The 23,950-nt window shown below is 38.9% G+C and overlaps 1 pseudogene; it reads right to left on the bottom strand.

The window, feature by feature from the left end:
- LOC143410746 (uncharacterized) overlaps nucleotides 1-23,950 on the bottom strand; it is a 190,505-nt pseudogene that overhangs the window by 60,956 nt on the left and 105,599 nt on the right.

The raw sequence follows: 23,950 nt of genomic DNA, 5'->3' as shown, positions 1-23,950 counted from the left end.
CATTCCAGATGAAGCATCCATCCAACTCCTGGCCTCACTCAAACCTCTGACCTTTTATGACCACCCTAACTCAGCCACACTCTCATCCTGAATCTATACCAATGAAACACCTACGAATTCTTGGCTTTTAACTTCTCATTCTCAGATTAGCATTCCCCTCCCACACACACCAACCATATTTATTTATTTATTTATTTAGTACCAGGAATTGAACCCAGGGACACTTAACCACTAAGCCACATCCTCAGTGCTCCCTTTCTAAATTTTTTTTTTATTTAGAGGCAGGGTCTCTCTAAGTGGCCTGGGGCCTTGCCATTTTCCTGAGGCTAACTTTGAACCTTCAATCTTCCTGCTTCAGCCTCACAAGTCACTGGGATTACAGATGTATGTCACTACACTTGGCTCTACACCAACCATTCTTGACCTCATAGGGACTTCTAATCTATGAGGACTGTTCATTAACCTTGTCATTGTCATCCCATCCCTCCTGGCCCAGTTTGGATATTCTGGTCTATTTGATGACTCCTTCCCTTGCACATCTACGTGATTCCATTGCTCTTCCATCTATTATACTCATGTTGAAAACTCAGACCATGAGAAAACCTGATTCTCCATCTGTCCCATACCCGTTATTCACAGAAAAGTGACTGACAAAATTTGGAGCTTGAATAACTAGTAAATGGGATTATAAAATGGTGCAAGTGCTGTGGTAAACAGAATGGAAGTTCCTCAAAAATTTTAAGATATGACTTCCATGTGATTCAGGAATGCCACTTCTGGATATATATCCAAAAGAACTGAAAGCAAGTTCTCAAAGAGATATTTGCACACCCATTCATGGCAGCATTATCCCAATAAACAAGAGGTGGAAGCAATATAAATACCTATCAATGAATGAATGGATACACAAAATATGCTATATACGTACAGTGGAATATTATTCAATCTTTAGAGAAAGAAATTGTGTCACACAATGAAAGATGGATGAGCCTTGAAGACAGTGTACAAATTAAAATAAGCTGGTCACAAAAATCAAAGACTTCATGACCCCTTTATGAGGCATCTAGCATCGTCAAAGTCATAGAACCAGAAAGTGACTGCTGTTACAGAAGTGTTCAATGGGCATAGAATTTCAGTTTTGCAAAATAAAATAGGTCTGGGTATCTGTTTCACAACAATGTGAATAAAATTAATACAACTGAACTGCACACTTAAAAATGGCAAAGGGGAGGGAGAGGAGGGGAGGGGTTATGGGGATAGGAAAGATGGTGGAATGAGATAGACATCATTACCCTAAGTACATGTATGACTGCACATATGGTATAAAGCTATATCATATACAACCAGAGAAAAGAAAAGTTGTGCTGCAATGTGTATAATGACCCCAAAATGCATTCTGCTGTCATATATATCTAAAGAATAAATAAATAATGTTTTTAAAAATGTTAAAAATGGTTAAGAGGAAATTTTATGCTTTTTTATATTTTAATTTTTTATTTGTTCTAACTAATTATACATGGCAGCAGAATGGATTTCGATTCATTGCACACAAATGGAGCACAACTTTTCATTTATGTGGGGTTTTTAAACAAAAAAAACCCCATTTTAATGCAATAAATCAATTGGGGTTACCCTTCTGTGGTGGTGCAGAAGTGGTATCTCTCTTCCTCTAGCATCAAACACCCCAGCACATGCATAGTCAGGACAGTCAACAGAAAGCAAGATCAAAAAAAGTTTCTATTCTCTTTGCATTGGAAATTCAAACTCATTCAGTGGCTTTGAGTCCAGAACAGAAAAATAAGAAAGCTTAACCAAGGCCCACTTGGATATTTCCATTTCCATCTAATAATCTTCTCTAGCAACATCATGAAAACAAATGATTTTTCTAGTTATGCTGCTCATAATTCATTTATGCTCATTAATATGCAAACATCAGTTTCTCAGCTGGCAGTGATTTCATGAATTTTTAACTTACATGAGATAAGCCAGAGATTAAAACTTTAAAGCCAACAATACAGAAGACTGTGAATATAATTTTAATTCCTAGATTAGAAATCTCCAAGTGCATTCATTGGCATCTTCTAACGAACAACCACCTAGGAATTATAAAAGCATCATCTCTGAGTTCTGACTTTAGAATAATAATATAGACTTTCTGCAATGGTGTTTGTTTGGGTATCATTAAAAACAGTGAAACCAAAGATATTTCTTGTCTTTAAACTTGATCTGGGCAAACTTTACAGAGAAACTGACTCTCACAGAAAAGCCACAATAGCTGGGTATGGTGGTAGACAACTATAATCCCATTTTCTCAGGAGCCTGAGGCAGGAGGATTACAATTTTGTGAGACCCTGTCTCAAAAATAAAATTAAAAAGGGACGGGGTATATTTCAGAGATGAACACTTCCTGGGTGTAATCCTCAACACAGAGGGGGAAAAAAGGAAAAAATCTACAATAATTTATGACTATAACCAATAAACATGAAAATTATCTGGGCCAAAAGAAAATCAGAAAAAAAGGCAAATTAGAAAAGAGAAATTGGGACACTCTGAACTCAATTCCTTCTGGAACTGTAAATCAAATTCTTGATTAACTCTAAAATAAGAAAGAATAGGCAGAGAGAAGAGTTCTCTACTTAAAATCATTCTCATTTTTCCTATATATAGAAATAGAATGCAAGACACATAATTTTCAACACCTAGAAACCATATTTAAAAATAAACAGAAGAAAAAGTAGTTCTAATAGTTTAGTCCAATATATCTAAAGTATTCTGATACTAACATGTAATGCAATCAATATTCTCAATATTAATAAAACTTTCACATTCTTTTTTTCTTCCTATCTTGGGAATTTAGTAGGTATTTTACATTTCCAACACATCTCAGATTGGACAAGCCACAGATCAAGTGCTAAAATATTGCATTAGTGGTAAGAATATTAGATAGTGCAACTATAGAACCAAAGATTATATGTTCTTCTGTCAAGACAGTGGCTAGTTCTTGAAATCCAAGAATTTCCCTAGATAATGCTATGGAGACTTCTTTTACTAAATTTTTCAAATACCCACATAACAGATTGGGTAGAAGCATTAGCTGCTCCTTCAGATAGACCAGTGTTAATACAATTTTGATCATTTCAGAACCGCTGCTTGTAATTTTACAAAATTAATTTGGTACTTACAATTGTTTTCTTGTTTTTTTTTCAGCCACAAATTAATGCACTTTTTAAAATTAACTTTCTCTAAAATGATCCATGATATCACAAACTCAATACTTAATATTTGTTAAAAGAGCTAATACACATAAAAAGTATTTAACACATAAAAGAAGTTTCTGTGTACTACCCAAAACCAACAATAAAGTAAACTAAAATTCATTAGTGAATTCATTATGGTGTCATCTTTGAATTTTCCATTAGACAAATTCAATCTCGAGTACATTACTGTCTGCATCTCCTGGCATCAAAGAGACCTCTCAACCTTTGAATGTTAAGAGTACAGCTTACCATCCCATTCAAGAGTACCTTCTAGAAACCAATAGAGTAGAGAAAAGGGATTGAGAGGAAGAGAAGAGGGCAGGGTATGGGGGAGTACTGGGAATAAAATCTACCAAATTATGCCATGCCTATATACAAATATACCACAATCAATACCACTTTTAAATATAATTAGATTATAATAATAATGGAAGAGAGATCAATTGAGTAAAGCAAGTAGATCAGAGGCAGGAAGGAGGGAAGGGAAAGGGAAGGTACTTGGAAATGAGATCGACCAAATTAGGTCATATGCATGTACAAAAATGTCATAATGAATCTCATTGTTATGTAAGATTATAATGCAACAAAAAAATAAATTAATTTTAAAAAATACCTTTTCTCCAGGCACTATCATAAATCTCAGCAGGGAGGCATTTTCTCACTTGTGTTGAACCATTCAAAAGCTGCAGAGGCAGGGCAAAACTCTTGCCCTGATACACACACATGCTCACACACATACATATAAACACACAAAAATTAATATATTTATGTACATGCATGTGTATGTATTCATCACAATGCATAGAGAAGGAATTATTTCCTGCTTTTCCAGATGAGGGAATGCAGTGTTGAGATAGCAAGTACTGATTCTCAAAACCCAAAATCTGACTCTGGGGGTTTGCAGGGTGTAGCTCGGTGGTAGAGTACTTGCCAAGCATGTGTGTGGTCCTGGGAAAGAAAAAGGAGGGGAAAGAGAGGGATGGAGCAAGAGAGGGAGGGAGGGAGGAAGAAATGAAGGAAAGACAGACAGACAAGCAAATAAATATTCACTCCAGACTGAAGAGCAGGGAACAGAGAATTAAACAGATACACTCCATCTTTTTAACCATCCCAGGAGAGACTTTTCACGTGGTTAAAAATCACATCAGGTGCCTTCAAAGGCAGTCTGAGGACTTTCTCATTGCATGCCCTCAGAGTTCTGTAGTCTGCAAAAAAGATAAGAATCCACTTACATGTACTCTCTATGAGCAGAGTGTACCGCAGCCGCATTGCTATAACGCCACAGGACAATCGCTGATGACAGGACATCCAGGATGGCGTCAAACTAGAAGAAAGAGACATGACTTTAGTGGTTTTTCCAGAGTTAATGGGGAATGGCTATGAAGACACAGGATAACTATCCTGTGATTCAGAATATCTGAATGAGTGATTCGAAGCACTGTTTTTTAGACACTTTGATGCAGCCATTCAAGATCTTCATCGTAAAATCTTGGGAGACTGGAGACTCAGTACTCAAGTGCTGACCTGGTAGCAGCATCAGAGCCCCTGTGTTATTGGTGGGATCTGCTGCCACATCCCCTGACTCTTAGCACTCTGGAAATGTGGGACAGGGGTACACTGTTCTAGAAGATGTGGCCCTCATTTCCCCAAGGCCAGCAAGATAATTTCAACATTTTCCCGCATATCCCAAGCCAAAGATCTTGGGTAAGGATTCTTTTACTGGCTGTCAATGGAACTGCTTTACCTGGGTTCAGGGGTAAGGATAGGAGTCACCTAGAGGCTCCAGGAACTACACCAACACTTCAATATTGCATACAAAATTCAGCACTGTGTTTGAATAAGAGAAATGCAGAGAGAGAGAAAAATGGATGGAAGGAGAGGGTGTTCAGGGAAAAGGTGAGGTCTTGCTAAAGTAAAGGAAGAAAGTGTGTGTGTATATATGTGGTCTGTGTGTGCAGTGATGCGCATTATTCTCGACAATCCACATCCTTCTTCAGATTCTGAAAAGAATCTGCATACCCGCCAAACATTAAATTCTTAACAACAAAGGGCAGAAGTGGGTTTAGGAACATGCACACATACCCGCAGGAACAGGAAACCCTACCTCTATGCAGAAGGGATGTGAAATGAGCTCTTTTGTGAGTCATCACACCATGTCACACTGCTCATCCAGAAAACTACAAGCACTGACACTTGAAGGGGCATGGGGAATTGTTATCCAATGCTTCAAAATATTAACCCTAATCCTGTAAAAAGAGACCTGCTTTCTCTGACCAACTTCCCTCAGGGGGCAGGCTGAGAATTCAGGCAGTCCTAGTTGGGCTACAGACTGGCTTATCCCAACGTGAGTAGTATCAATCCTAACTCTCAAACAGCTCTGTCGACACCAGCAAATGCATCACTCCAGTACAGGCCAGGTCTACACACAACCTGGAAGAGAAAAAAGAACTGAGATTCCTAAAACACCCTCTCAACTAACCACTTTGTTAAAAATGTGGTTCCCTCCCAGCTGTGCTGGAGAAATATAGTCTCATTGCAGTTTAATTCTACTGAATTATAATTTTTATAGAAGCTGTTTCCATAAAAGGTGTGTTACCCATTCCAATCACCCTCTTATTTGAGGGCTTAGGGTGAGACTCATGAGCTTAGAAAAATCGTGCAAAATTTCATGAAAGTACATTTCAGATTTCTTACTGCAAACCCAAAAGCAGAGGTGCTGTACCTCATAATGGAGACAGCTAAAAAGAAAGAAAATATTATTCAGAATATTTTAAAACCTCATAGACAATTTCTCTCACTTGTGTGTATATCAATACATTTGATACAGCCTTTTAAACAGTGAAAAAGCTCCAAGAGAATAAAAGTAAAAATTAACTGTCCTTGTAAAAATCTGAGAATTTAAAAAAAATTGAGAGTGAAAGATTTCCAAACTCTACCTGCAAGAACTTCCCTCCCCAGCATGTTCAGAAGCACCCAATAGCCAACTTCAGGATAAGCGTGCTTAAGTAGTTGTCAATCAAATGACTTCAGAGACTTTGAGAATTTAGAAAGTAGTGTTGGGGAACTGGAAAATATGCTAAACTTTCAAAGTGAAACTTCAACCATCCAAACTCCTCCCATAATAAGGTAATTATTATCTAGTGATCTAATGATATCTAATGTGCACATTATTGCTAACATACAAAAAAAATTTTTTTTTGCCCACTGGAGTTTAATAGATATCAACACAGCTGTTTTTTTTTTTTTAAGTGACAAGTGATCTCAGATTAAACAATAGATGTCTGCAGTTACTTAAAACATTTTATCCATATTCAAAAATTAGAGGTACAAGTTAATTGGGTGGCACATTTGTCTAATTATATTTTGTGTCAAAGCAGAGGCAAGCTTCAAAAACTATCCTCAATTTGACTCAATAAAGGCAGATCATAAAACAAAAGCCATATTCAACAAGCAACGCCCACCCTTCAAGGAATGCAACCACCTCTGGGTCAGTAAAGCTTGGAAGCAGCTGGATCCTGAGCCTAGGAATTGCAAGAGAGCACAGGTGGGAGGCAGGCACAGAGGTCAGCACCTATATGGACTTCCATTCACCCCAATGTCTCTTTCTGGGGATCTATTTGCCATCCAACCCTCAAAAACAGACTCCAGAAAGTCAACTGCTTAAGCATTGTGCTGTGTACCCCTGCTCCCAGCCACAAAGGGGTCACTGGACCCAAAGTGGAGCAAACATACTCCATTTTCTGTGATTTAATGATTGCTACTACAAGACAGCCTCGTCGGTCAATTTATGTAGTTACAATTGAATTTTAAACACTGGAGCTTTCATCAACCCTTGTTTGCTATAAAAAGACTGAGGAGCAGAAAGACAAGCCTGGGGTACAATCAGTAATGGAGACTAAAACTAGGGTTCCTAATGTTTCTTAGTCCTCCCTGCAACTCAGCCACACTCCAGGGCTCAAACTATGAGTGGACAACGACCAACTAAACCCCTCACCTTTCTGTCTTTGTCAGGAATAGCTCCTGGTGTTCCTGCTGTTGCTCTTACTAGTTCAGGGAGGGTCTAGAGCCATCTGTGCAGTGCCATTCTCAGCAATGCAGTACTACAAGACAGTAGTTGGGTGGTATAAAAGGCTACTGGGCCTTCCCAAAGAGCATTAATTCCAGGACCCTGTCAACATGTGTATAAGAGGTAGCTGATCCCCGGCAGCACTGTCCTGAGCATGGGAGAAATGCCCTATGAAACTGGCTTACAGTAAGTGCTCAGTCATTGTTAACTAAACTGAACAAAATTCCATCATAAAAGTCATAGAGGGTATTTGGGTTTTCCCTTTATGGTCTGTTTTTAAAACATCTCAGCTGTGCTTTCTTGTCAGCACAACTGATAAGAAAGATCCCTACTAAGATCTTGCACAGACATTATCTAAATGGGATTCAAAGAGAGGTGTCAGTCCAGAGCTCCCACTCTGTCTCCACTTGTGCTCTCCAGCCTGGGCACCAAGGACAACACACAAATAAAACAGAGCTCCCCTCACCTGTCATCACAGATCACCTGTTTTGTAAGTGGTAAGCCATGATTTTAAAATATCTGTATCTGAGCAATTTGTTTATACTAGACATTTATATAGTAGTCCACAGATTTCAAAAAGGTGGACGCTTACATAATTATAGTGAAATATGTAAGAAACTTATTTCATAAATCAGAAATCAAAGGACATGCCACTAAACAGCCAACTCCTTGACTCTAGGGGAGCTCAATGTCCATGATTTTGAACACTCTAAATTATACTGGAGAGTTCTGCTGTGAGAATTATACCTGCCCAGTAGATGGATAACTGAAGCACAATGGAATATTAATATTCCTCTGTCCCCCGTGTATCATGGAAAATGCAAGAGTCCTTAAAAGATATGTATCATTTCCTTATAAATTGCCTCCATCTAATTTCTTTAATGACATGGAAAAGAAGAAATGCCAAAAAATTGCATGTGGAATCAAGAGTACACTGAAGGGCCCTTCACACAGCCTTGGCTCTGACGACTTCCCCATGTGGCCAGGTCCCCAGGTTTGCTGTTAAATAACAGCAAATAGTCATTAGCACAGGATTCAAATTGAAGAGTTCAGATGGCCTTTGAAGAATTTATGAAGAGTATCAAGTAATAACTTCATTTTCTTTGCTCCACAATTCATCACAATATATCCTAATTCTGGGTTATAAATAATCTCAACAGACAAACAAAGTCAGATTGATTTAAACAGTTCTGTTCTGTAAGACTGCAGGGTAATCCATGGGGCATTTTGTTTTTGTTGTTGTTGTTGTTGGGGAGCAGTGCTGGGGGCTCATATCCAGGGCCTCTTGTATGCTAGTTAAGTGCTGTACAATTGAACTATATCCCCACCCCCATGGGGTGCTGAGATATTTCCAGCTTCCCACATGCTACAAATGAGTTTCACCTGGGCCAGGAAGATCACCCAAGGCACATATGACTGAGCATAGCCAAAAGCCATCATGGGGCCAACAAAGTTCAACATTGCCCATAAGGCAGGTGTTAGGTTCAACAGTGGACGACAGACATGGGACCTGTCAACCTTAAATAATAATGCTGCAAACTGGCAAGGTCAACAAAGAGAAGGGAAACCAGGAAACAGTGAAGCAGAGTTCTCCAGTGAAGGCTGTTCTTATCAAGATAGGGCCCACAGAGCCCACAGAAGTGATAATGATATCACCAAGGCCTTCACTATATAGGTCCAGGTCCTGTTTAATACACCCTGCAGCTGTTCTGGAATGAAGCCCTTGATATCAGCAACCTATCTTTATCTGGATAGTACTGTTGCCAGAATTCCTTAGAGGAATCTCCAAGAATGTTTTTGATATTCACAATAGAACCTGTCTCCATGCCTCATAATTTGAACATGCACTTAGGCTAGTGACCACCAAGAGCATACAAGGCATGCTATTATAGGTTGGGGAACCTCATTCAATTCCCCAGCGAGCTGTGGCCTGGGCTTCCTCCTCTGCAGCTTTGCCATTGTTAGGCTGGAATTACAAAAATATAAATACATTCTTACCATGCATTGGGGTCCTTTCTCTTCCCCTCCCTTTCCGCTTCTCACTTTGGTATCAGGGATTGAACCCAGGGGCACCAAATCCCCAGCCCTTATTATTTTTCATTTTGAGACAGGGCCTAACTCAGTTGCTGAAGCTGGCCTTGAACTTGCAATCCTCCTGCATTGTCTCCCTAGCTGCTGGGATTACAGGGGTGTGTCACCATTCCCAGCCATCCCAGCTTTTCCTTTTTACTCAGAGTCTTTTAAATGTTCATAGTTATAATTTTTGGTGCCCTGCCCAACATCCAATCCTTCTCCTGGTGGGAGCATAGCAATTCTCATCTGGGGACCTGCACCCGCCCTACTCGAAGTGATATGGATAGGACGACATTTTGCCCACTCTGGTATATCCCATTAACTTGTCCCATGTACAAATTGAATGATTCAAAGCTGTCTAAATTTGATTTGAGGCAATAAGAATCTCTCCCAAGTTTGTCAAAAATTTTGGGAAGAGGATGACTAAGAGACAATTACATAGCTTATAAGACAAAACCAAGAGCTATAGGTGGTGAATTTGACATAAATGGGTAAAGACTGCCTCAGAATGAAACCAACACAGAGGAAAAGGAAATTAAAGATCAGAGACAGATGAAAGCCCCAAGGACATCAACTGAACCTCTGCAATCAGCCTTGTTGGAAATCTAACCCTCTATTCCTCAAATAGCCTCACTCAATAATTCCTCAAATACATCATCCAATGATTATTTCATTTTATTAAGCCAGTTGTTGAGTTTCTATGACTTGCAGCCAAATGAATCTTAATACAATATAATTTGACCTAATAATCCCATGTCCAAGAATTTCTTTTAATGCCTAAAAAATGCTTTATATTCAAAATATTCATAGCAGGTTCATATGATTTATAATAGCAAAACGCTAGATATGATGTAAATATCCAGCAGTATGGCAATGGTTCATGTATGGTCTATTCAAAGAATGGGCTACACATAGCTTAAATTGTATACAAAAGTTAATGCTTATAGTGGCATATTCAGCAAAATAATGAAGTTGATAATAAACAGACAGGTAGTATGTTGGGTGCCATACTTCCAGGTTGCTATGGGAAATGATGGGTCTTTTGGGACAGGGAATTCTGGCTAGTGCAGGTGAAAACTGAGCGAGGAGATCAGAAGAAGCTTTGCTGAAATTTAAGCAAAGACAAAGGAGAAGGGAGTCAGCCATGTAGTTATCTAGAGAAAGAACCTTGCAGATAATGGAAAGATAATGCAAAGACCCTGAGATAGCCCTCATGACCTCTGACTTGTCAGGTGCTCTAAGATGAAAGAGAACAGAAAGGCAGTTATGGGAGATTATTAGGATAAGATACAAAATGATGTGATATAACTAAATCTACAGCTGTGCCTTAAAAATGCACCGAAAACCAGGGGGCAGGAAATTCCCTCAAATGATAACAGTGGGTAATCTTAGATAGAAAGGTTTGAATAGATGCTTTTCTTTTCTACTTTTTGTATTTTCCAAATTTCCTATAGCCATCATATTTGACCATTCAAATTGGAAAAAAATAGTTTTATTTGCAGGAAAAAAAGTTATCCAACTCATAACAATACAACCCGAGGTCTAAAATAAAAATAGCAAAAATCAGAATTTTGATGGGCCTCCGGGAGTAGGTGCACTGTGTGCTTCGTGAATGCTTCTGGCTGATAGGAAAGTACATTACCATACACATCTTCATCACATCTAAGTTTCTAAAATCCATCTTCCTAGTCAAATGGCCTCCACAGTCAGGGAGCTAATGACCTGAACAGTTCAGGGGAGTGTGGTGGAGGGCCAGGCAAGCCAAGGTGTGGAACATAAGCAAAATGTCACTCCCAATCTGTGAGACATGGGAAGAGTTTCTCAGGTAGGAACATAAGTGAGTTTGAATGATGACTTCACAGCTATTTTTAGTGTATGAAGATTTATTAAGCTTCACAATTTTGATCTGTGACTCTTCTCTGGGTCTTTAATTTTTTATATGATATGTGCAAATTATTTTTTATAAAGCTCTTAGACTTTTTTGGTAATTTCATTAAAAGTCAAGAAACAGATGGCAAATTGAATAAAGAAGAAGATTAATTCCATTTCTACCTATGACAACAGTAGAAATAAAAGGAAATTTTAAATGCTGAGTGTTGGTGAAAGTATGGGGATGCAGTATCTTTTCTGTAGAGAAATCTCTTCATAAGACAAATTAGAAATATTTATCAAAATGTAGCATACACATTCTTTGCACTCAGCAATTATACTTTAAGAAATATATTCTGTACTTGTGTTGGCACAGATGCCAAAAGAAACATTCAAGTATGTTTATTATAGATACATAAAAGCAAAATATTAAATCACTCCATTGATAAAGGCAGTGCTTTAATGAAGTAGTACATATCCATACCTCAGAGGTTATTAAGCTCTTGAAAAAGATAGATGTGTAATGCGCAAAATATAGTAAGTGAGCAAAGCAAGATCATTAGTAATTGTCAAAGCTCATATGTGTGGGTACATGGGTGTTCATGGAAATAAAATTATATAAATAAAATTTTAGAGAAGCTACAAAAAAAAAACTGGGGGTGATGATTACTTTAAAGGAAAGGGAATAAGAGTGCAAGGTTGAAAGGATGTTCTCATTCCACTTCATAACCTATTGTATGCTTTGGATTCTCTTCCTGTGTATGTTGTACATGTACCTGCATGGATTTCCAAGGTGAAAATACAAGTCCATGCACCACAACCAAATAAAGCAGCCTAACCATGGGTCAGGGCACCGGCAATCAGCTTCTATGGAGTTGCTTGCCAACACAGACAAATTTTATTTGGCCAAAAATAGCTTGTACAGATAGGGATTTAAGTGGCTGACATCTTAGACTACCTAGGTCTGCTATCAATTTATAGGATTACAAATCAAATATGTTTTTCAATATCCACAAAATAAAATTAAAATAGTCAGGAATTTCCCAAAATTAAAATCCCTAGGAGAACACCTTTCTCCTTTTGCAATAAAACTTTTTTTCCTAGTTGAGGACAATGTTAGTGGAGAATCAAGGAGGAGGAGAGAGAGGGACAAATGCAAATATTTTCAATTATATTACTGTCCAGGACATTTGATGAGGAGATATAAAACCCAGACAATATTCTGCAGTGACTAGGAAGGTCAGATCTCCATTTGGCTACATTATCTCTTTTATTAGGTGTTGAAAACCTATGTGGTCTCTTTTTTTCAAATTTGCCATCACATCCTAAGCAGTTAACTGCACAATCTTAGGATTATTCTAGATAAAAATATAAAACTAGACTCAAATAAAATTTATACTATAACTAAAATAATTTTCTCAACAAATATGCCTCAATTTATTTGAAATCATGTCAATGGGTGTATTTTAGGGTAACCTAGATTTATTTTATTTCAAGTATACTGTCAGCTTTCATTAACTTGAGCATGAGTCCTTATAGATTATACGAAAGTAAAAATGGGAATTAAAGAAAGAAATCTGAAGTATGGTTTCCAAATCAACAAATGCATTACCTATCCATATATCCTATGTATACTCTAAAGTGAGAAGAATACAACGACAAAGAAAAGACATCACCAGATCCATCAAATGACCAACCCAATATCACAAGAGAAGCCTGGGGAATCAGTTACAAGAGCAAGCATGAAATTCACAAAAGTGAAATTATAGATACTCTATGATGTCACTTTGTCAAATAACCCAGACTGAATTCTAATAGGATTTTATAGCTAAAGAGCTGTGTTTGGGGCATTTTACATGAGCCAGGACAATTTCCCAATGATACTGAGTTATAAATCAAAGATGAATCCGTATTGATGCTCCAAAGGAAAATAAAGAGAGTCATGGTTTTTCTTGATCCATTGACAATAATTCTTCCTTAGTAGCACTAGTTCTATTTTCACTCAGCACTAATAAATAACTCATAACTAGGTATCAGGTCAGAAAATTGAAAGTCTGCAAACTCTCTGCCATGGTTGAAGCATCTACCTCATGGCTCTTCAAAAAGAGTTTCTTAGACCCTGTAGATTTAAGTCTTCCCATCCTGGCCCCATTTCATTTCAATCACAGCAACTTCCTTATCTTCAGAATTAGAATTCTGTCAAAGATTTACCTGCAGAAATGTAGCAAAAAAGAACCCACTGTATACCATCCTTGTAAGAAGAATGAATAATGACAAACCAGAAACAAAGAGAAAAACAAAAGCATTCCTATGAAATATTTGGGTAAAGATCGAAGACATACAAGCAATATATAAGAGAAATATGATGGCAGTAATCAGGACAGTGGTTACCTCTGGAGTGGGACAGTGACTTGCAGAGGACATGAGAAGGACTTGTCAGGTGGGAAGATGAGTGAGTGTGAGTGTGGTTACACAGAAAAGCTCACTTTGTGAAAATTCATTAAGCCTCACAACCTACCCTCATTCCCTGGTCCACATCAAAACCCCTGCTACAATTACTATCCAATATCAAAATAAGGCTGATCTATTTCTATCCTCAAAGATAGTTCTCAGAGATATCTATCAATCACCACCATGCAATAGGTACCATGACTCTCAACTTCAACGCCAGGTAATCCTTAACTCTGAAGCACATATATGCAGAGAGTGGACAGTCATTAAGCATCTTTTTTCATTCATTCTTCCTTCCTTTTTCTGGTAAAAGAAGTTCCCCACTCCTTTTTTAAAATTCTTCTTCTTTGAGGCAGGGACTAGTCCTTCTCAGTAGCTAAAATGACCCCATCCTCCTCCATTAGAGGAAAGTACATGACCTGACTGCAGCATATCCCACCCCCTGGACACAGTGACTAGACAATCAGAATCTTTTTTTTTTCAGAGAATGAGAGAAATGATGGGACAGAAAAAGTTTTTCTTCTCCTGATATATGGGAGACTTTTTTGGGGGACAATTCAAGGCCACTCATGTAGAAAGCCTGTCTAAGAATGATGCTGACACAGAAGAAAGAAGAAAAGAGAGGAAAGGAAGGAGGGAGTGAGAACTGAACTCTGATATCATTTGATCTCATGGATATGGCCAATTCTATTCTGTAATACATTCTCATTTATTTTGCTTATGCTAAGACGAGGGACTTTCACCGCTTATCCTGGAACTCTCAACTGCTACAACATACTTACATCTCTTTCAATCAGAGCGCCTGATGCTCAGACTCATACTACTCCCCTCTCATCTTGGCATCATCCAAAGATAAATTAAGAACCAATTCACATGATGGATTCTTCAAATAAGCTCCCTTCAAATTATAGACACAGGATCAGTCTTAAAAATCCAATTACATCCAATTCAAAGGCATAGACACACCACCAATATGTAAAATCTACAGCTAACGGGATGATGGCTGAAATGGTATTGCCTAGTTAACCTCACTTTGTTTTGACCCTTTCTCACAATAAAAAGTTCATCCCTAAAGGCCAACTAGGCTGTGGTTTGACCATAGCACAGGAGCACTTCTGCTATCTCACCACCATTTGCCTCTTCCATGACCCTTCTTTCCTACCACTGTAAGGGGGACAAAAGTCCAAGATACTGAAATGATTTCTCCTTTGGAAAAAATATCCAAATAATTCTACTTACAAAATATATTTTCAGCAAGTTCTAGAGTATCTACGTCAGGAGTTTGCAAAACACCCCCAAGTTTTGTGAGTCACCAGAAAGACTCCCAAGACTTGGCATATAGTCATATCCATGGCTAAGATTCATTATAACAAAAAGATATAGAGCAAATTGAGCAAAGGGGAGAGGTCCATGGACAAAGTCTGGAGGAAACCAAATGGAAGCATCCAAGAGTCTTCTCCCAGAGGAGTCACAGAAGACAGGTTTAATTCCTCCACAGGTTATGACAACAACTTGTTCAAAACTTTAGTGATCAGGGATTTTAGGGACCCTTTTACATAGGTACCCTCCACCTAGTACCTACCAAAACTCCAAACTCCCAGGAGGAAAGCACGTGTTGCACATAAACCACATGGGTTGCACAAACAGTTTAGGCACAGTAAGCCACTTTTATTTGGAGAAAATTTATTTTCTGTGTAGGCAACTCTTTACTAGCCAAGCTCCCAAACACTACCAATAGCCAATAAAGCATGCAAGCACTTTTAGGATAGGCAATCTCCAGCCTGCTCCATTAGCCTTCTCTGCACAGGATCACAGCTAACTCCTCTCATTAAAAAGAGAATGGAACCCTGAGACAGAAGCAACTTATCCAAAAATCACATAGTAAGGCAAGAACTGGCACTCAGGTGTCCAGATTCACAGAGAGAAAATCACATTGTCACTCCTAGATATATCTTCCAGAGAAGTCAGTTCACTTCAGAGGCATAGACTAAAAGGAATGGAGATGCAAAAATGACTCTTCTCAGTCCACAAATTTTCCATGGCAACATTAATTAATTACATCCATTGCTTGAATGTTTCACGGATGGAATAAATATAATTTTTAATATCCTTCCACTATCCATCATTTTAGGAAAAAAAAAGTCTCAACTCTACTATATTTTAAAATACCCAGTTAATTACCACTTTAATTAAAATCATACATTTTCACTTAAAGCTGGAAGAGTCCTTAGAGATGGTCTATCTAATCCAACAGCCTTATGTAAAAGAAAAAGAAATGGTCCAGAGAGGGAAGCTACTTGACGGAAGCCTGGTCATCAATGTGTCCAAAACCAGGGCAAGAATCCTCCTGTCCTGACTTCCAGTCATATGCCCATCCTAGCACATGTTGCTGTCTCCCCCCCGCCCCCCAGGGCAGACTGTCTGAGAACAGAGGACTATAAGCTTATTATACACCCTTAAGAGCTTAGTGATCTAAAATGAATTCTCAGGAAGGAAGCCTGTACAGCCTTGCAAAGAACCAATAATCTTCAAAATGGATTGAAAAATTATTGTTATCATGGAGGAGATTTTATATGACATTTAGATGATATTTATATTCATCCCTTTTAAAATATACATGGTTACCCAGAAGCATAATGCCGTGCTGAGTCCGCAAAGATGCAACATGCCCCAGACATCCAGGCCCCACAAGCAAAGCTGCTGGACTGGCCACCAGGGACCTTTCACACCCTGTCTAACCTCTAAGCAATTTGTGATTCCTTCAAGCTCAATCAGCCTGAAAGAAAATTAAGGAGATTATTTAAATGGTCAGAGGAAACAGAGATTCAGTCTTCCCGGGACAACATCATCATGACACCATGCACAGAGAGCCACAGAAATACAGGACTACAGAGGACTAGTCATTTCTCTACAGAACAGATTCTCATTGTGTATGTAATCCAGCAACTAGAAAAACCTAAATGAGGACAATGTTTCCATTCTAATTTGAAATACATGTAAAATAATAATAATAATATTAATAATAATAATAATAATAATAATAATAATAAAAAGCTGACGGATGAAAGTCTAGAAGGTGAAATTTAAGTTGTACTACTACAAAGGTATAAATCAAGGTTTATCTACTGGGGACACTTTAGCCCCCCTACCCCAGGGAGCATTTGGCAAAGTCTGAGACATTGTTAGTTGTCATGGGGAGAGAAGATGACAGCTAATATCTAATGAGTAGAGGCCAGCTTTCCTGTTAAATGTCCTACAAGGATCATGACAGCCCCAACAAAGAATTATCCAGCGCAAAATATCACCAGCTGATGTGAACAGATAAAGACCAATCGACAGCTCCTGATGGTGTGTGGGAATAGATGTGATGCCCAGAGGTCTACACTGTTCTAGTATTGAATATGATGATGATGGAATCAAAACCATAATTCAAATAATCAGAGAATTCCATTTCCCAAAACATTTAGATAGAGTTTTAGTTGGAATATTTTACTGGGTTTTTAATTTTTTTCATTTGTGCATTAAAATTATACATAGTAGTGAAATCCATTATTCCATATTCATACATGCACATAATTGATCAATCTCATTCCTTAGTACCTTCCCATGCCCTCTACCCTACTCTCCCACTTACTCTACTATTACTGATCTCCCTTCTATAGTTACTATTTTAGTTAGTGCATTCCTTATGATATATTCACACATGAACATAGCACAGTTTGGTAGATTTCATTACTTCTCCAGGCCCTCCCTTCCTCCTGCCCCCTACTCTACTGGTCTCCCTTCTATTTTCATATTTCACTTTTTTTAAGGCTTGTGTCCTTTCATTCTGCAAAACTTTGAATGTCTTTTAGCTCCAATTTAGCCATTATTCTTGGGATGAAGCTGCAGCTCTACCTCCATACTGGGGCCCAGGAAGCAATGGGACCCAGGGTAAACTTTGAAAAGGGACCCACAGTGCAGAGCTTGCCATCATTGATCATGTGGCCTACATTCCAGAGTCTCCAGTTTCCACTCAGCAGATTGTATTTTTAATTATGTTTCTAATAATTTAGAGTAAAATTTTATGAAAACACTGGTAAATCAAGACACTAATTAGGAAGAAATGAAACCTGTATTACCAGTGGCACAGCAGATCCTGATATCCTAAGAAAGAGTAGGTGATGAAAGATCTGCAAAGCATGAATTTATAGAAAAATAAAATGCCCAAGCATTAAGAGTAAAACAGGACCATGGCACAGACAAATCCAAAAATTTAGGAAGATGTGTTCATTCGTCACTTTCTCTTACTTAGTTCTTGTCTTTTGGTGTCCTTTCTTGAACCAAACACACACACACACAAAACAAAAGAGACTGGGGCTATAGCTCAGTGGCAGAGCATTTGCTTAGCATGTGTGAGGCACTGGGTTCAATCTTCAGCACCACATAAAAATAAGCAAATGAAATAAAGGCATGCTGTCCATACACAACTACCAAAAATAACAAACAAACAAAAAGAAACCTCACAAATTTGGATGAAGAAATCACCTGAAGGTCAAATGGGAAGATAATTAATTAACAGGATTAGAGTGCCTTTAGGCGTCCATCTAGAGTCATTATCCAAAGGATATTGAGGCCAGATCTGATTGCACAAGCGGATAAGTTTTGGGAGCTTTAGGTCCCGGTTGAGAGAAAGAAACCCTAGGTTAGTCAGGAGGCCACCTAGGGGATTATGGGAGGGAATGACCAGGAACCACCCATGATGAGAGGAGGGAGGTGAGTTTAGAGATGGGTCCTCGCCAGTCTCTATCATCACCTGTTTGAGGGCAGTTGATGATAGACAACTCAGGGGAGTTGTCTCCACCACTGGGTAAGCATCAGGGCAGGAGCCCATAGAGGCACTTGTGTGCTTAGTGCTGGAGCTGCATAGAGAAGAGATAGAGTAACACAAGGCTGGGGTTCAGTCTCACCAGGAGTAGTTCCCTGATTGCCCTCAGAAGTCAAGACTCTGTAGCATTCCCAGACCTTACCTGCAATGGTGGGGGGAGGGCGTTCCACAGAATGGAGGGCCTGCTTCCAACATGGGATCCAGGTTGGGGTCTGGGGATGCTCAGTGACCCTCAAAGAGGGGAGCAGGCAGGCCAGGGAACTCGATTCCAGGTTTTGGCACCAAAAATAAAAGGAAAATGAGAAAGCGAGAGACGGGGTGGGTAAGAAATGAACACCTAGGCCACCTCACCCCCTCGTCTCCTATTCTCTCACTTTCCTTTCAGGCTTGGCCTCCAGGAGAGTCTCCAGGCTCATGGGGGGTCCTGGGATCCTCCCACACAGTGTTGAGTGGGGGATGGAGGAGTTTTCCAAAGAGGAGCAGGAAGGAGGCCCTGGGGCATGCCTGTGCATAAGAAGTGGGCAAGCACATGGAAGACAGCATAGGAAACAAAAATCTCAGTGAGCACAGTGAGGTGAGAACCAGAGGAAGAATGCTGACCGATCAAGGGAGGAGATTCAGGGTGGTGGGCTATAGAAGGTCTCCAAGAACAAGACCCTGAGGAAAGGGCAGCAGTGGAGAGAGGAGGCACAGGGAACACAGAGGAAGAATAGAGGGGATATGTGGATTTTGAAAACTCCTGGAGATTGTAGAGGAAAAGATGCTAAAAAACGAGGTTATGGATAGTGACCTGCCTGTGAAATTCTACAGTGTGGTTTTAATCCTCAGAAAAGCCTGGTCCTGCTGTATTTCTCACTAAATAAGGAAAATAAAAATGCCAATAGGGCCTGTTGCAGCTATGACTGGGAAAAACCTGCATCCCCAGTTGCAAGGGCTTGGTCCCACCTGGCCTACTTTTAGCTTGCAAAATAAGCTTCTCCAACACAAAAGGGCCACACACTAAGTGGCAGTAAGAATTTTAACCTTGTGCAAATGGCCCAGCAGGATTCCTTACCAATCAGACCAATGCCTCTGAGAGGCCAAGGCTTTCTTTTTCATAGAGAAAGGTCTCCCACACAAAAAGGAACCCGCAGGGGAGACAGATAATGGCCTGGCCTCTTTTGAGTCTCTCTGCTTACAAAGCTGAAGGCTCTAGGGCCAGCAGGGGTCACACCTTTCTCATGATCTAATGTATTGGCAAGTATTTTCAAGTCCCAAAGAGAAAGGGCAGACTTGGCACCTTGAAAACAAGCCCATCTCCCTCCCCTGATGCACAGCTGCCTTCCTGCCCATGCTATCATCACTGTCTCAGGAGGGAAGGTGGGGACAATCCTGTTAAACCTCCTAAATCAAGCTCACAGTAAACAAAGATGGTATTTACTCCCTGCTAATATGCTACAGAACCAACTCTTCCTAAACCCAAAAATATTTTTTATCTATGCATTATCCCATCCCATCCAAGAGACCATGTGTATGTCTCAATTCTCTGGCCTGGAAGCTCCCCACAGGTCATGCCCATCTTATTCCTATTTGTGAATCTCTGCTCCAACCTCACCCTAGCACTAAGCAAAGGGGACAGCACAAAATCCAACAGATTTTTCCTGAACTTGACGAAGGTGGCTGCCACTTTTGAGCATTTGGCACACTGACACACAGCTGTCATATATGCATGCATGTATACATACACACATAGAAATGTATGACCGGACTATAATTCAACTCCTCTCTGCAACCCAAATCTACCTTTTATCTCTGTGACATGCCTGTGTGCCAGCCAAGATCCCAGCAGGGAATAGAAATTACCCTCAATGGCAAAAATGAAGAGACCTTAACTTGCTTTAATTTGTGGTGTGAAGTCAGCAAAACTGGGATGTTAAGGCACCAGAAGAGCACAAAAGTCGGACTGGAGTGACAAAGGGAGGAAAGAGTGGCCCTGGGCCTGACAGGAGGTGGCATCCTGCAAGGGGTGCTGCCTAGGAAGGAAGTTATCCTGGAGCTGCTATGGTCAGAGGTGCAAGCCTAGCAGAGATCTCCCCTGCTGCTCCTCTTTCACCAGGAAATCCCAGCAGGTGTCCCTACTCTTCAGGCCATACCCCTCTCAACTAGAGGCCTTCCCCAGCCTCCATCACCTGCCCAGGCCAGCCAAGCCTAGTGCCCACAGAATTGTTTACTTCCATCATTAAGAAAAGGAAGGGGCTGGGGATGTGGCTCAAGGGGTAGCGCGCTCGCCTGGCATGCGTGCGGCCCGGGTTCGAACCTCAGCACCACATACAAACAGAGATGGTGTGTCCGCCAAAAAGTCAAAAATAAATATTAAAAAATTCACTCTCTCTTTAAAAAAAAAAGGAAATTACAACCAAATGACTTTTTCAACCCTCTAACTGTTCTACTTTTGATAATTTGGTTATATTATTTTTATAATTTAAAAATAGAGAGAAAGTAAAGTTCTCCAAGTAGCTATGCAGGATTCTGGCAGGCTTTCAGTGAAAAGTCACATAATTTGTTAACTCCAAAAGAAAACTCCACCAATAGGTTCTGTTCACATTATTTCCTGTTCTGGATTTGCCACATTTCAAAAAGATGACTCTCACCAAAGCCAAATAGAAGCACCCAGACATAACCACCTACGGAAGGGAGCAGTTTATTTATGTTAATACCACCACTATGCTGCTGGAGCCTTTCTAGAACCAGAAATGGAATGTGTGACTTTCCTGTTAGCCAGCTATATTTCCAGGTTGCTATCCATTTGAATAGTGAAGCTAAATGTTATGTAGTGGTTAGATTTTGCATGTGTAATGTTGCATGAAGCCATTTGGAAAAGATTAATTTGATAACAAATTGCAAAAGGCATCAGACAACACCTCCCCATGGCAAGTTAATATGAAGAATACTTGCACAACCAAAATAATACCAACATGCAGGTGTGATTACTCTCCTTTCAATATGTCCTGTAATCTGACACACAGCAAAGATTCAGTAATTCTGAGCATGTAAAACGTCACATTCTAATTGGATAAATAAACGTGTATGTGTGTGTGTATGTGCACGTGGATATAAAGCAACAATTTTTTTCTACAGCTAAGTGGAGCCCAACTATATTCTCTGGAAGGGAGGTAAAAGTGATTGCTCTATTCTCCAATAATCTAATTTATTCCCTCTGTCCCCAAATTCCCTACCTCCATCCTGGATGTATCTAATATGTAAATGTATATATATATATATATATATATATATATATATATATATATATATATATATATATATACAACTGTTATGCTAAAAGCTTTCAATACAAGGATTACTGGTAAACTTTCTAGTTTATCAAAATATAGGTAGCATAGGATATGAAATTCTTTCACAAACCCATCTAGTTTTTTCCCCCTAAAATTATAAAGTGAAATTAAAATCACACACAAGGGCTGGAGCTGGGACTCAGCGGTAGAGCATTCGTCTCACTTGTGTGAGGCCCTTGATTCATTCCTCAGTACCACATAAATAAAATAAAGGTATTGTGTCCACCTACAACTAAAAAAATATTTAAAAAAAAAAGAAAGCACACACAAGTATGACTCTAAAGCTACAACAGACTCTGGTAATTTTTCAGGATGATTGCTCCATAATTTTTTTAATTTTAATTTGAAATTTCTAACACCAAGAAGCTCTTTGGATTTCCAAATAAAATGGACAGACTCACAGAATTAAAAGTTCTATATTCATCCAAGTTCTAAATGATCCTCCTGCTATCACCTGAACCACATCCAACCCTTTCTTTTCCTAATTTCCCTTTAGCAAGGGAGCTGATGGGGAAAACACAAGCTCTCTCTTGGGGTGGTGAATCAAGTTAGTGGTTACACAGGACTTTGGGCAGAATTACCCAAATCTGAATCCAAATGTTCTGTACCAGCGTAAGGATGGGAAAATTGCTTAAGGTCTCAAAACCCCAAGTTGTGGTTAAAAACTGAAAGACTGTATGTAAGATATCAGTTGTGTAATTAACAATTTACTGCTTACTACAAGAGTATTTCTTGTCAACAACTTTGCTCTTGCACTAAGTAATGATTTCTTGTCTCATACCTAGCATGAAAAACCTCATAGGATACCAAATTGAGAGATCTAGTCTTACAAAAAATAAAATGATGAAAAAAAAAATCACCCCTATGTATCCAAGATCAATTATCAAACCAAGGTACTTGGTAAAATTAGTATTCAGATGAAATCCCAGTCCCAGGTTTTCATCATGCACTTTATTAAACAAAGCAAAAAGCATTTTACCTGCCCAATTACATGGCAATAAAGGAATTTTCTTAAATTGAAAAGATACATTTTCAGAGCATATTAAATGTTTGCTGTCTATACCTCAAAGACTTTTGTAGTGAAGGAATCAAAGGTGAAGAGAGTTAGAATTCATTAAGGGTTGAAAATTAATTAGACCATCTCAACTCAGTGAGTCATGGTCATCAATTTAAAAGACATAGCACCATATACTGGATTTTAATTAGGAGGGTGATAGAACTGTTTAAGAGCGAAAACCCAACTGTCAAGCCCAATTAAGCAAGTTGATAGAACATACTATATGGCGTTATAAAATGTTCGTTTAACAACAGAAACATATAACAAAGTCCTTATTCAGGAGTTCGTCTACCCCACCAAAATATACAATATATGTACTAAATTTCATTCATTTATTGTGTAAAGGTTGTCAGTCTTTGAGACAAAAATTAATCTGGACTTGGATCCAAGGCCAACATATTTATAAGTCAAGTCATGGGCAAGATGTGGATGCAGATTCAGGGTCTTTCCAACTTTTGCTGACCAAAAGGCTCCATGAGATAACCTTTGAGGCTGGATCCAGTTCTAAAATCCTGTACAAAGACAAGTTTCCTGACCATCCAGCTTCTGGTTCCAGTGATAACAGAGTCAGAGAAGGAAGATTGTGAGTTAAGGGTAAAGGGAAATATTGGAGGAAAATAATTTAGAATCTATTGTGTACCATTAGAATCCTGAGATACCATTTTTGGGTAATCCTAATTTTCCCCTTCTTTTTCTTTCCTTTTTTCTTTCTTTCTTTCTTTCTTTTTTTTTAATTTTTAAGCCAAGCTTCTATCCCCAAAAGTAGTTATTTGAAAGAAAAAAAAACACATCTGCTTCCTCTTAAAAAAAGCCAATTAATATTTTTTTAAATTAACTAGAGAATACATACTACAGGAAAAATTTCACATCTTCTTCTTAAGTGTCTATATGCAAATAGCCTCAACAACATATGATGCTTGTCTCTTTCAGAATATAGCTGAAATTCCCTACTTCACTTTGCTGAGAGAAATTGAATGT

Source organism: Callospermophilus lateralis, chromosome 11 (genome assembly GCF_048772815.1).
Source record: "Callospermophilus lateralis isolate mCalLat2 chromosome 11, mCalLat2.hap1, whole genome shotgun sequence".
NCBI classification, from domain to species: Eukaryota; Metazoa; Chordata; class Mammalia; order Rodentia; family Sciuridae; genus Callospermophilus; species Callospermophilus lateralis.
Note: the sequence above shows the minus strand (reverse complement) of the source record. Positions and strands in the feature narration are given on the sequence as shown.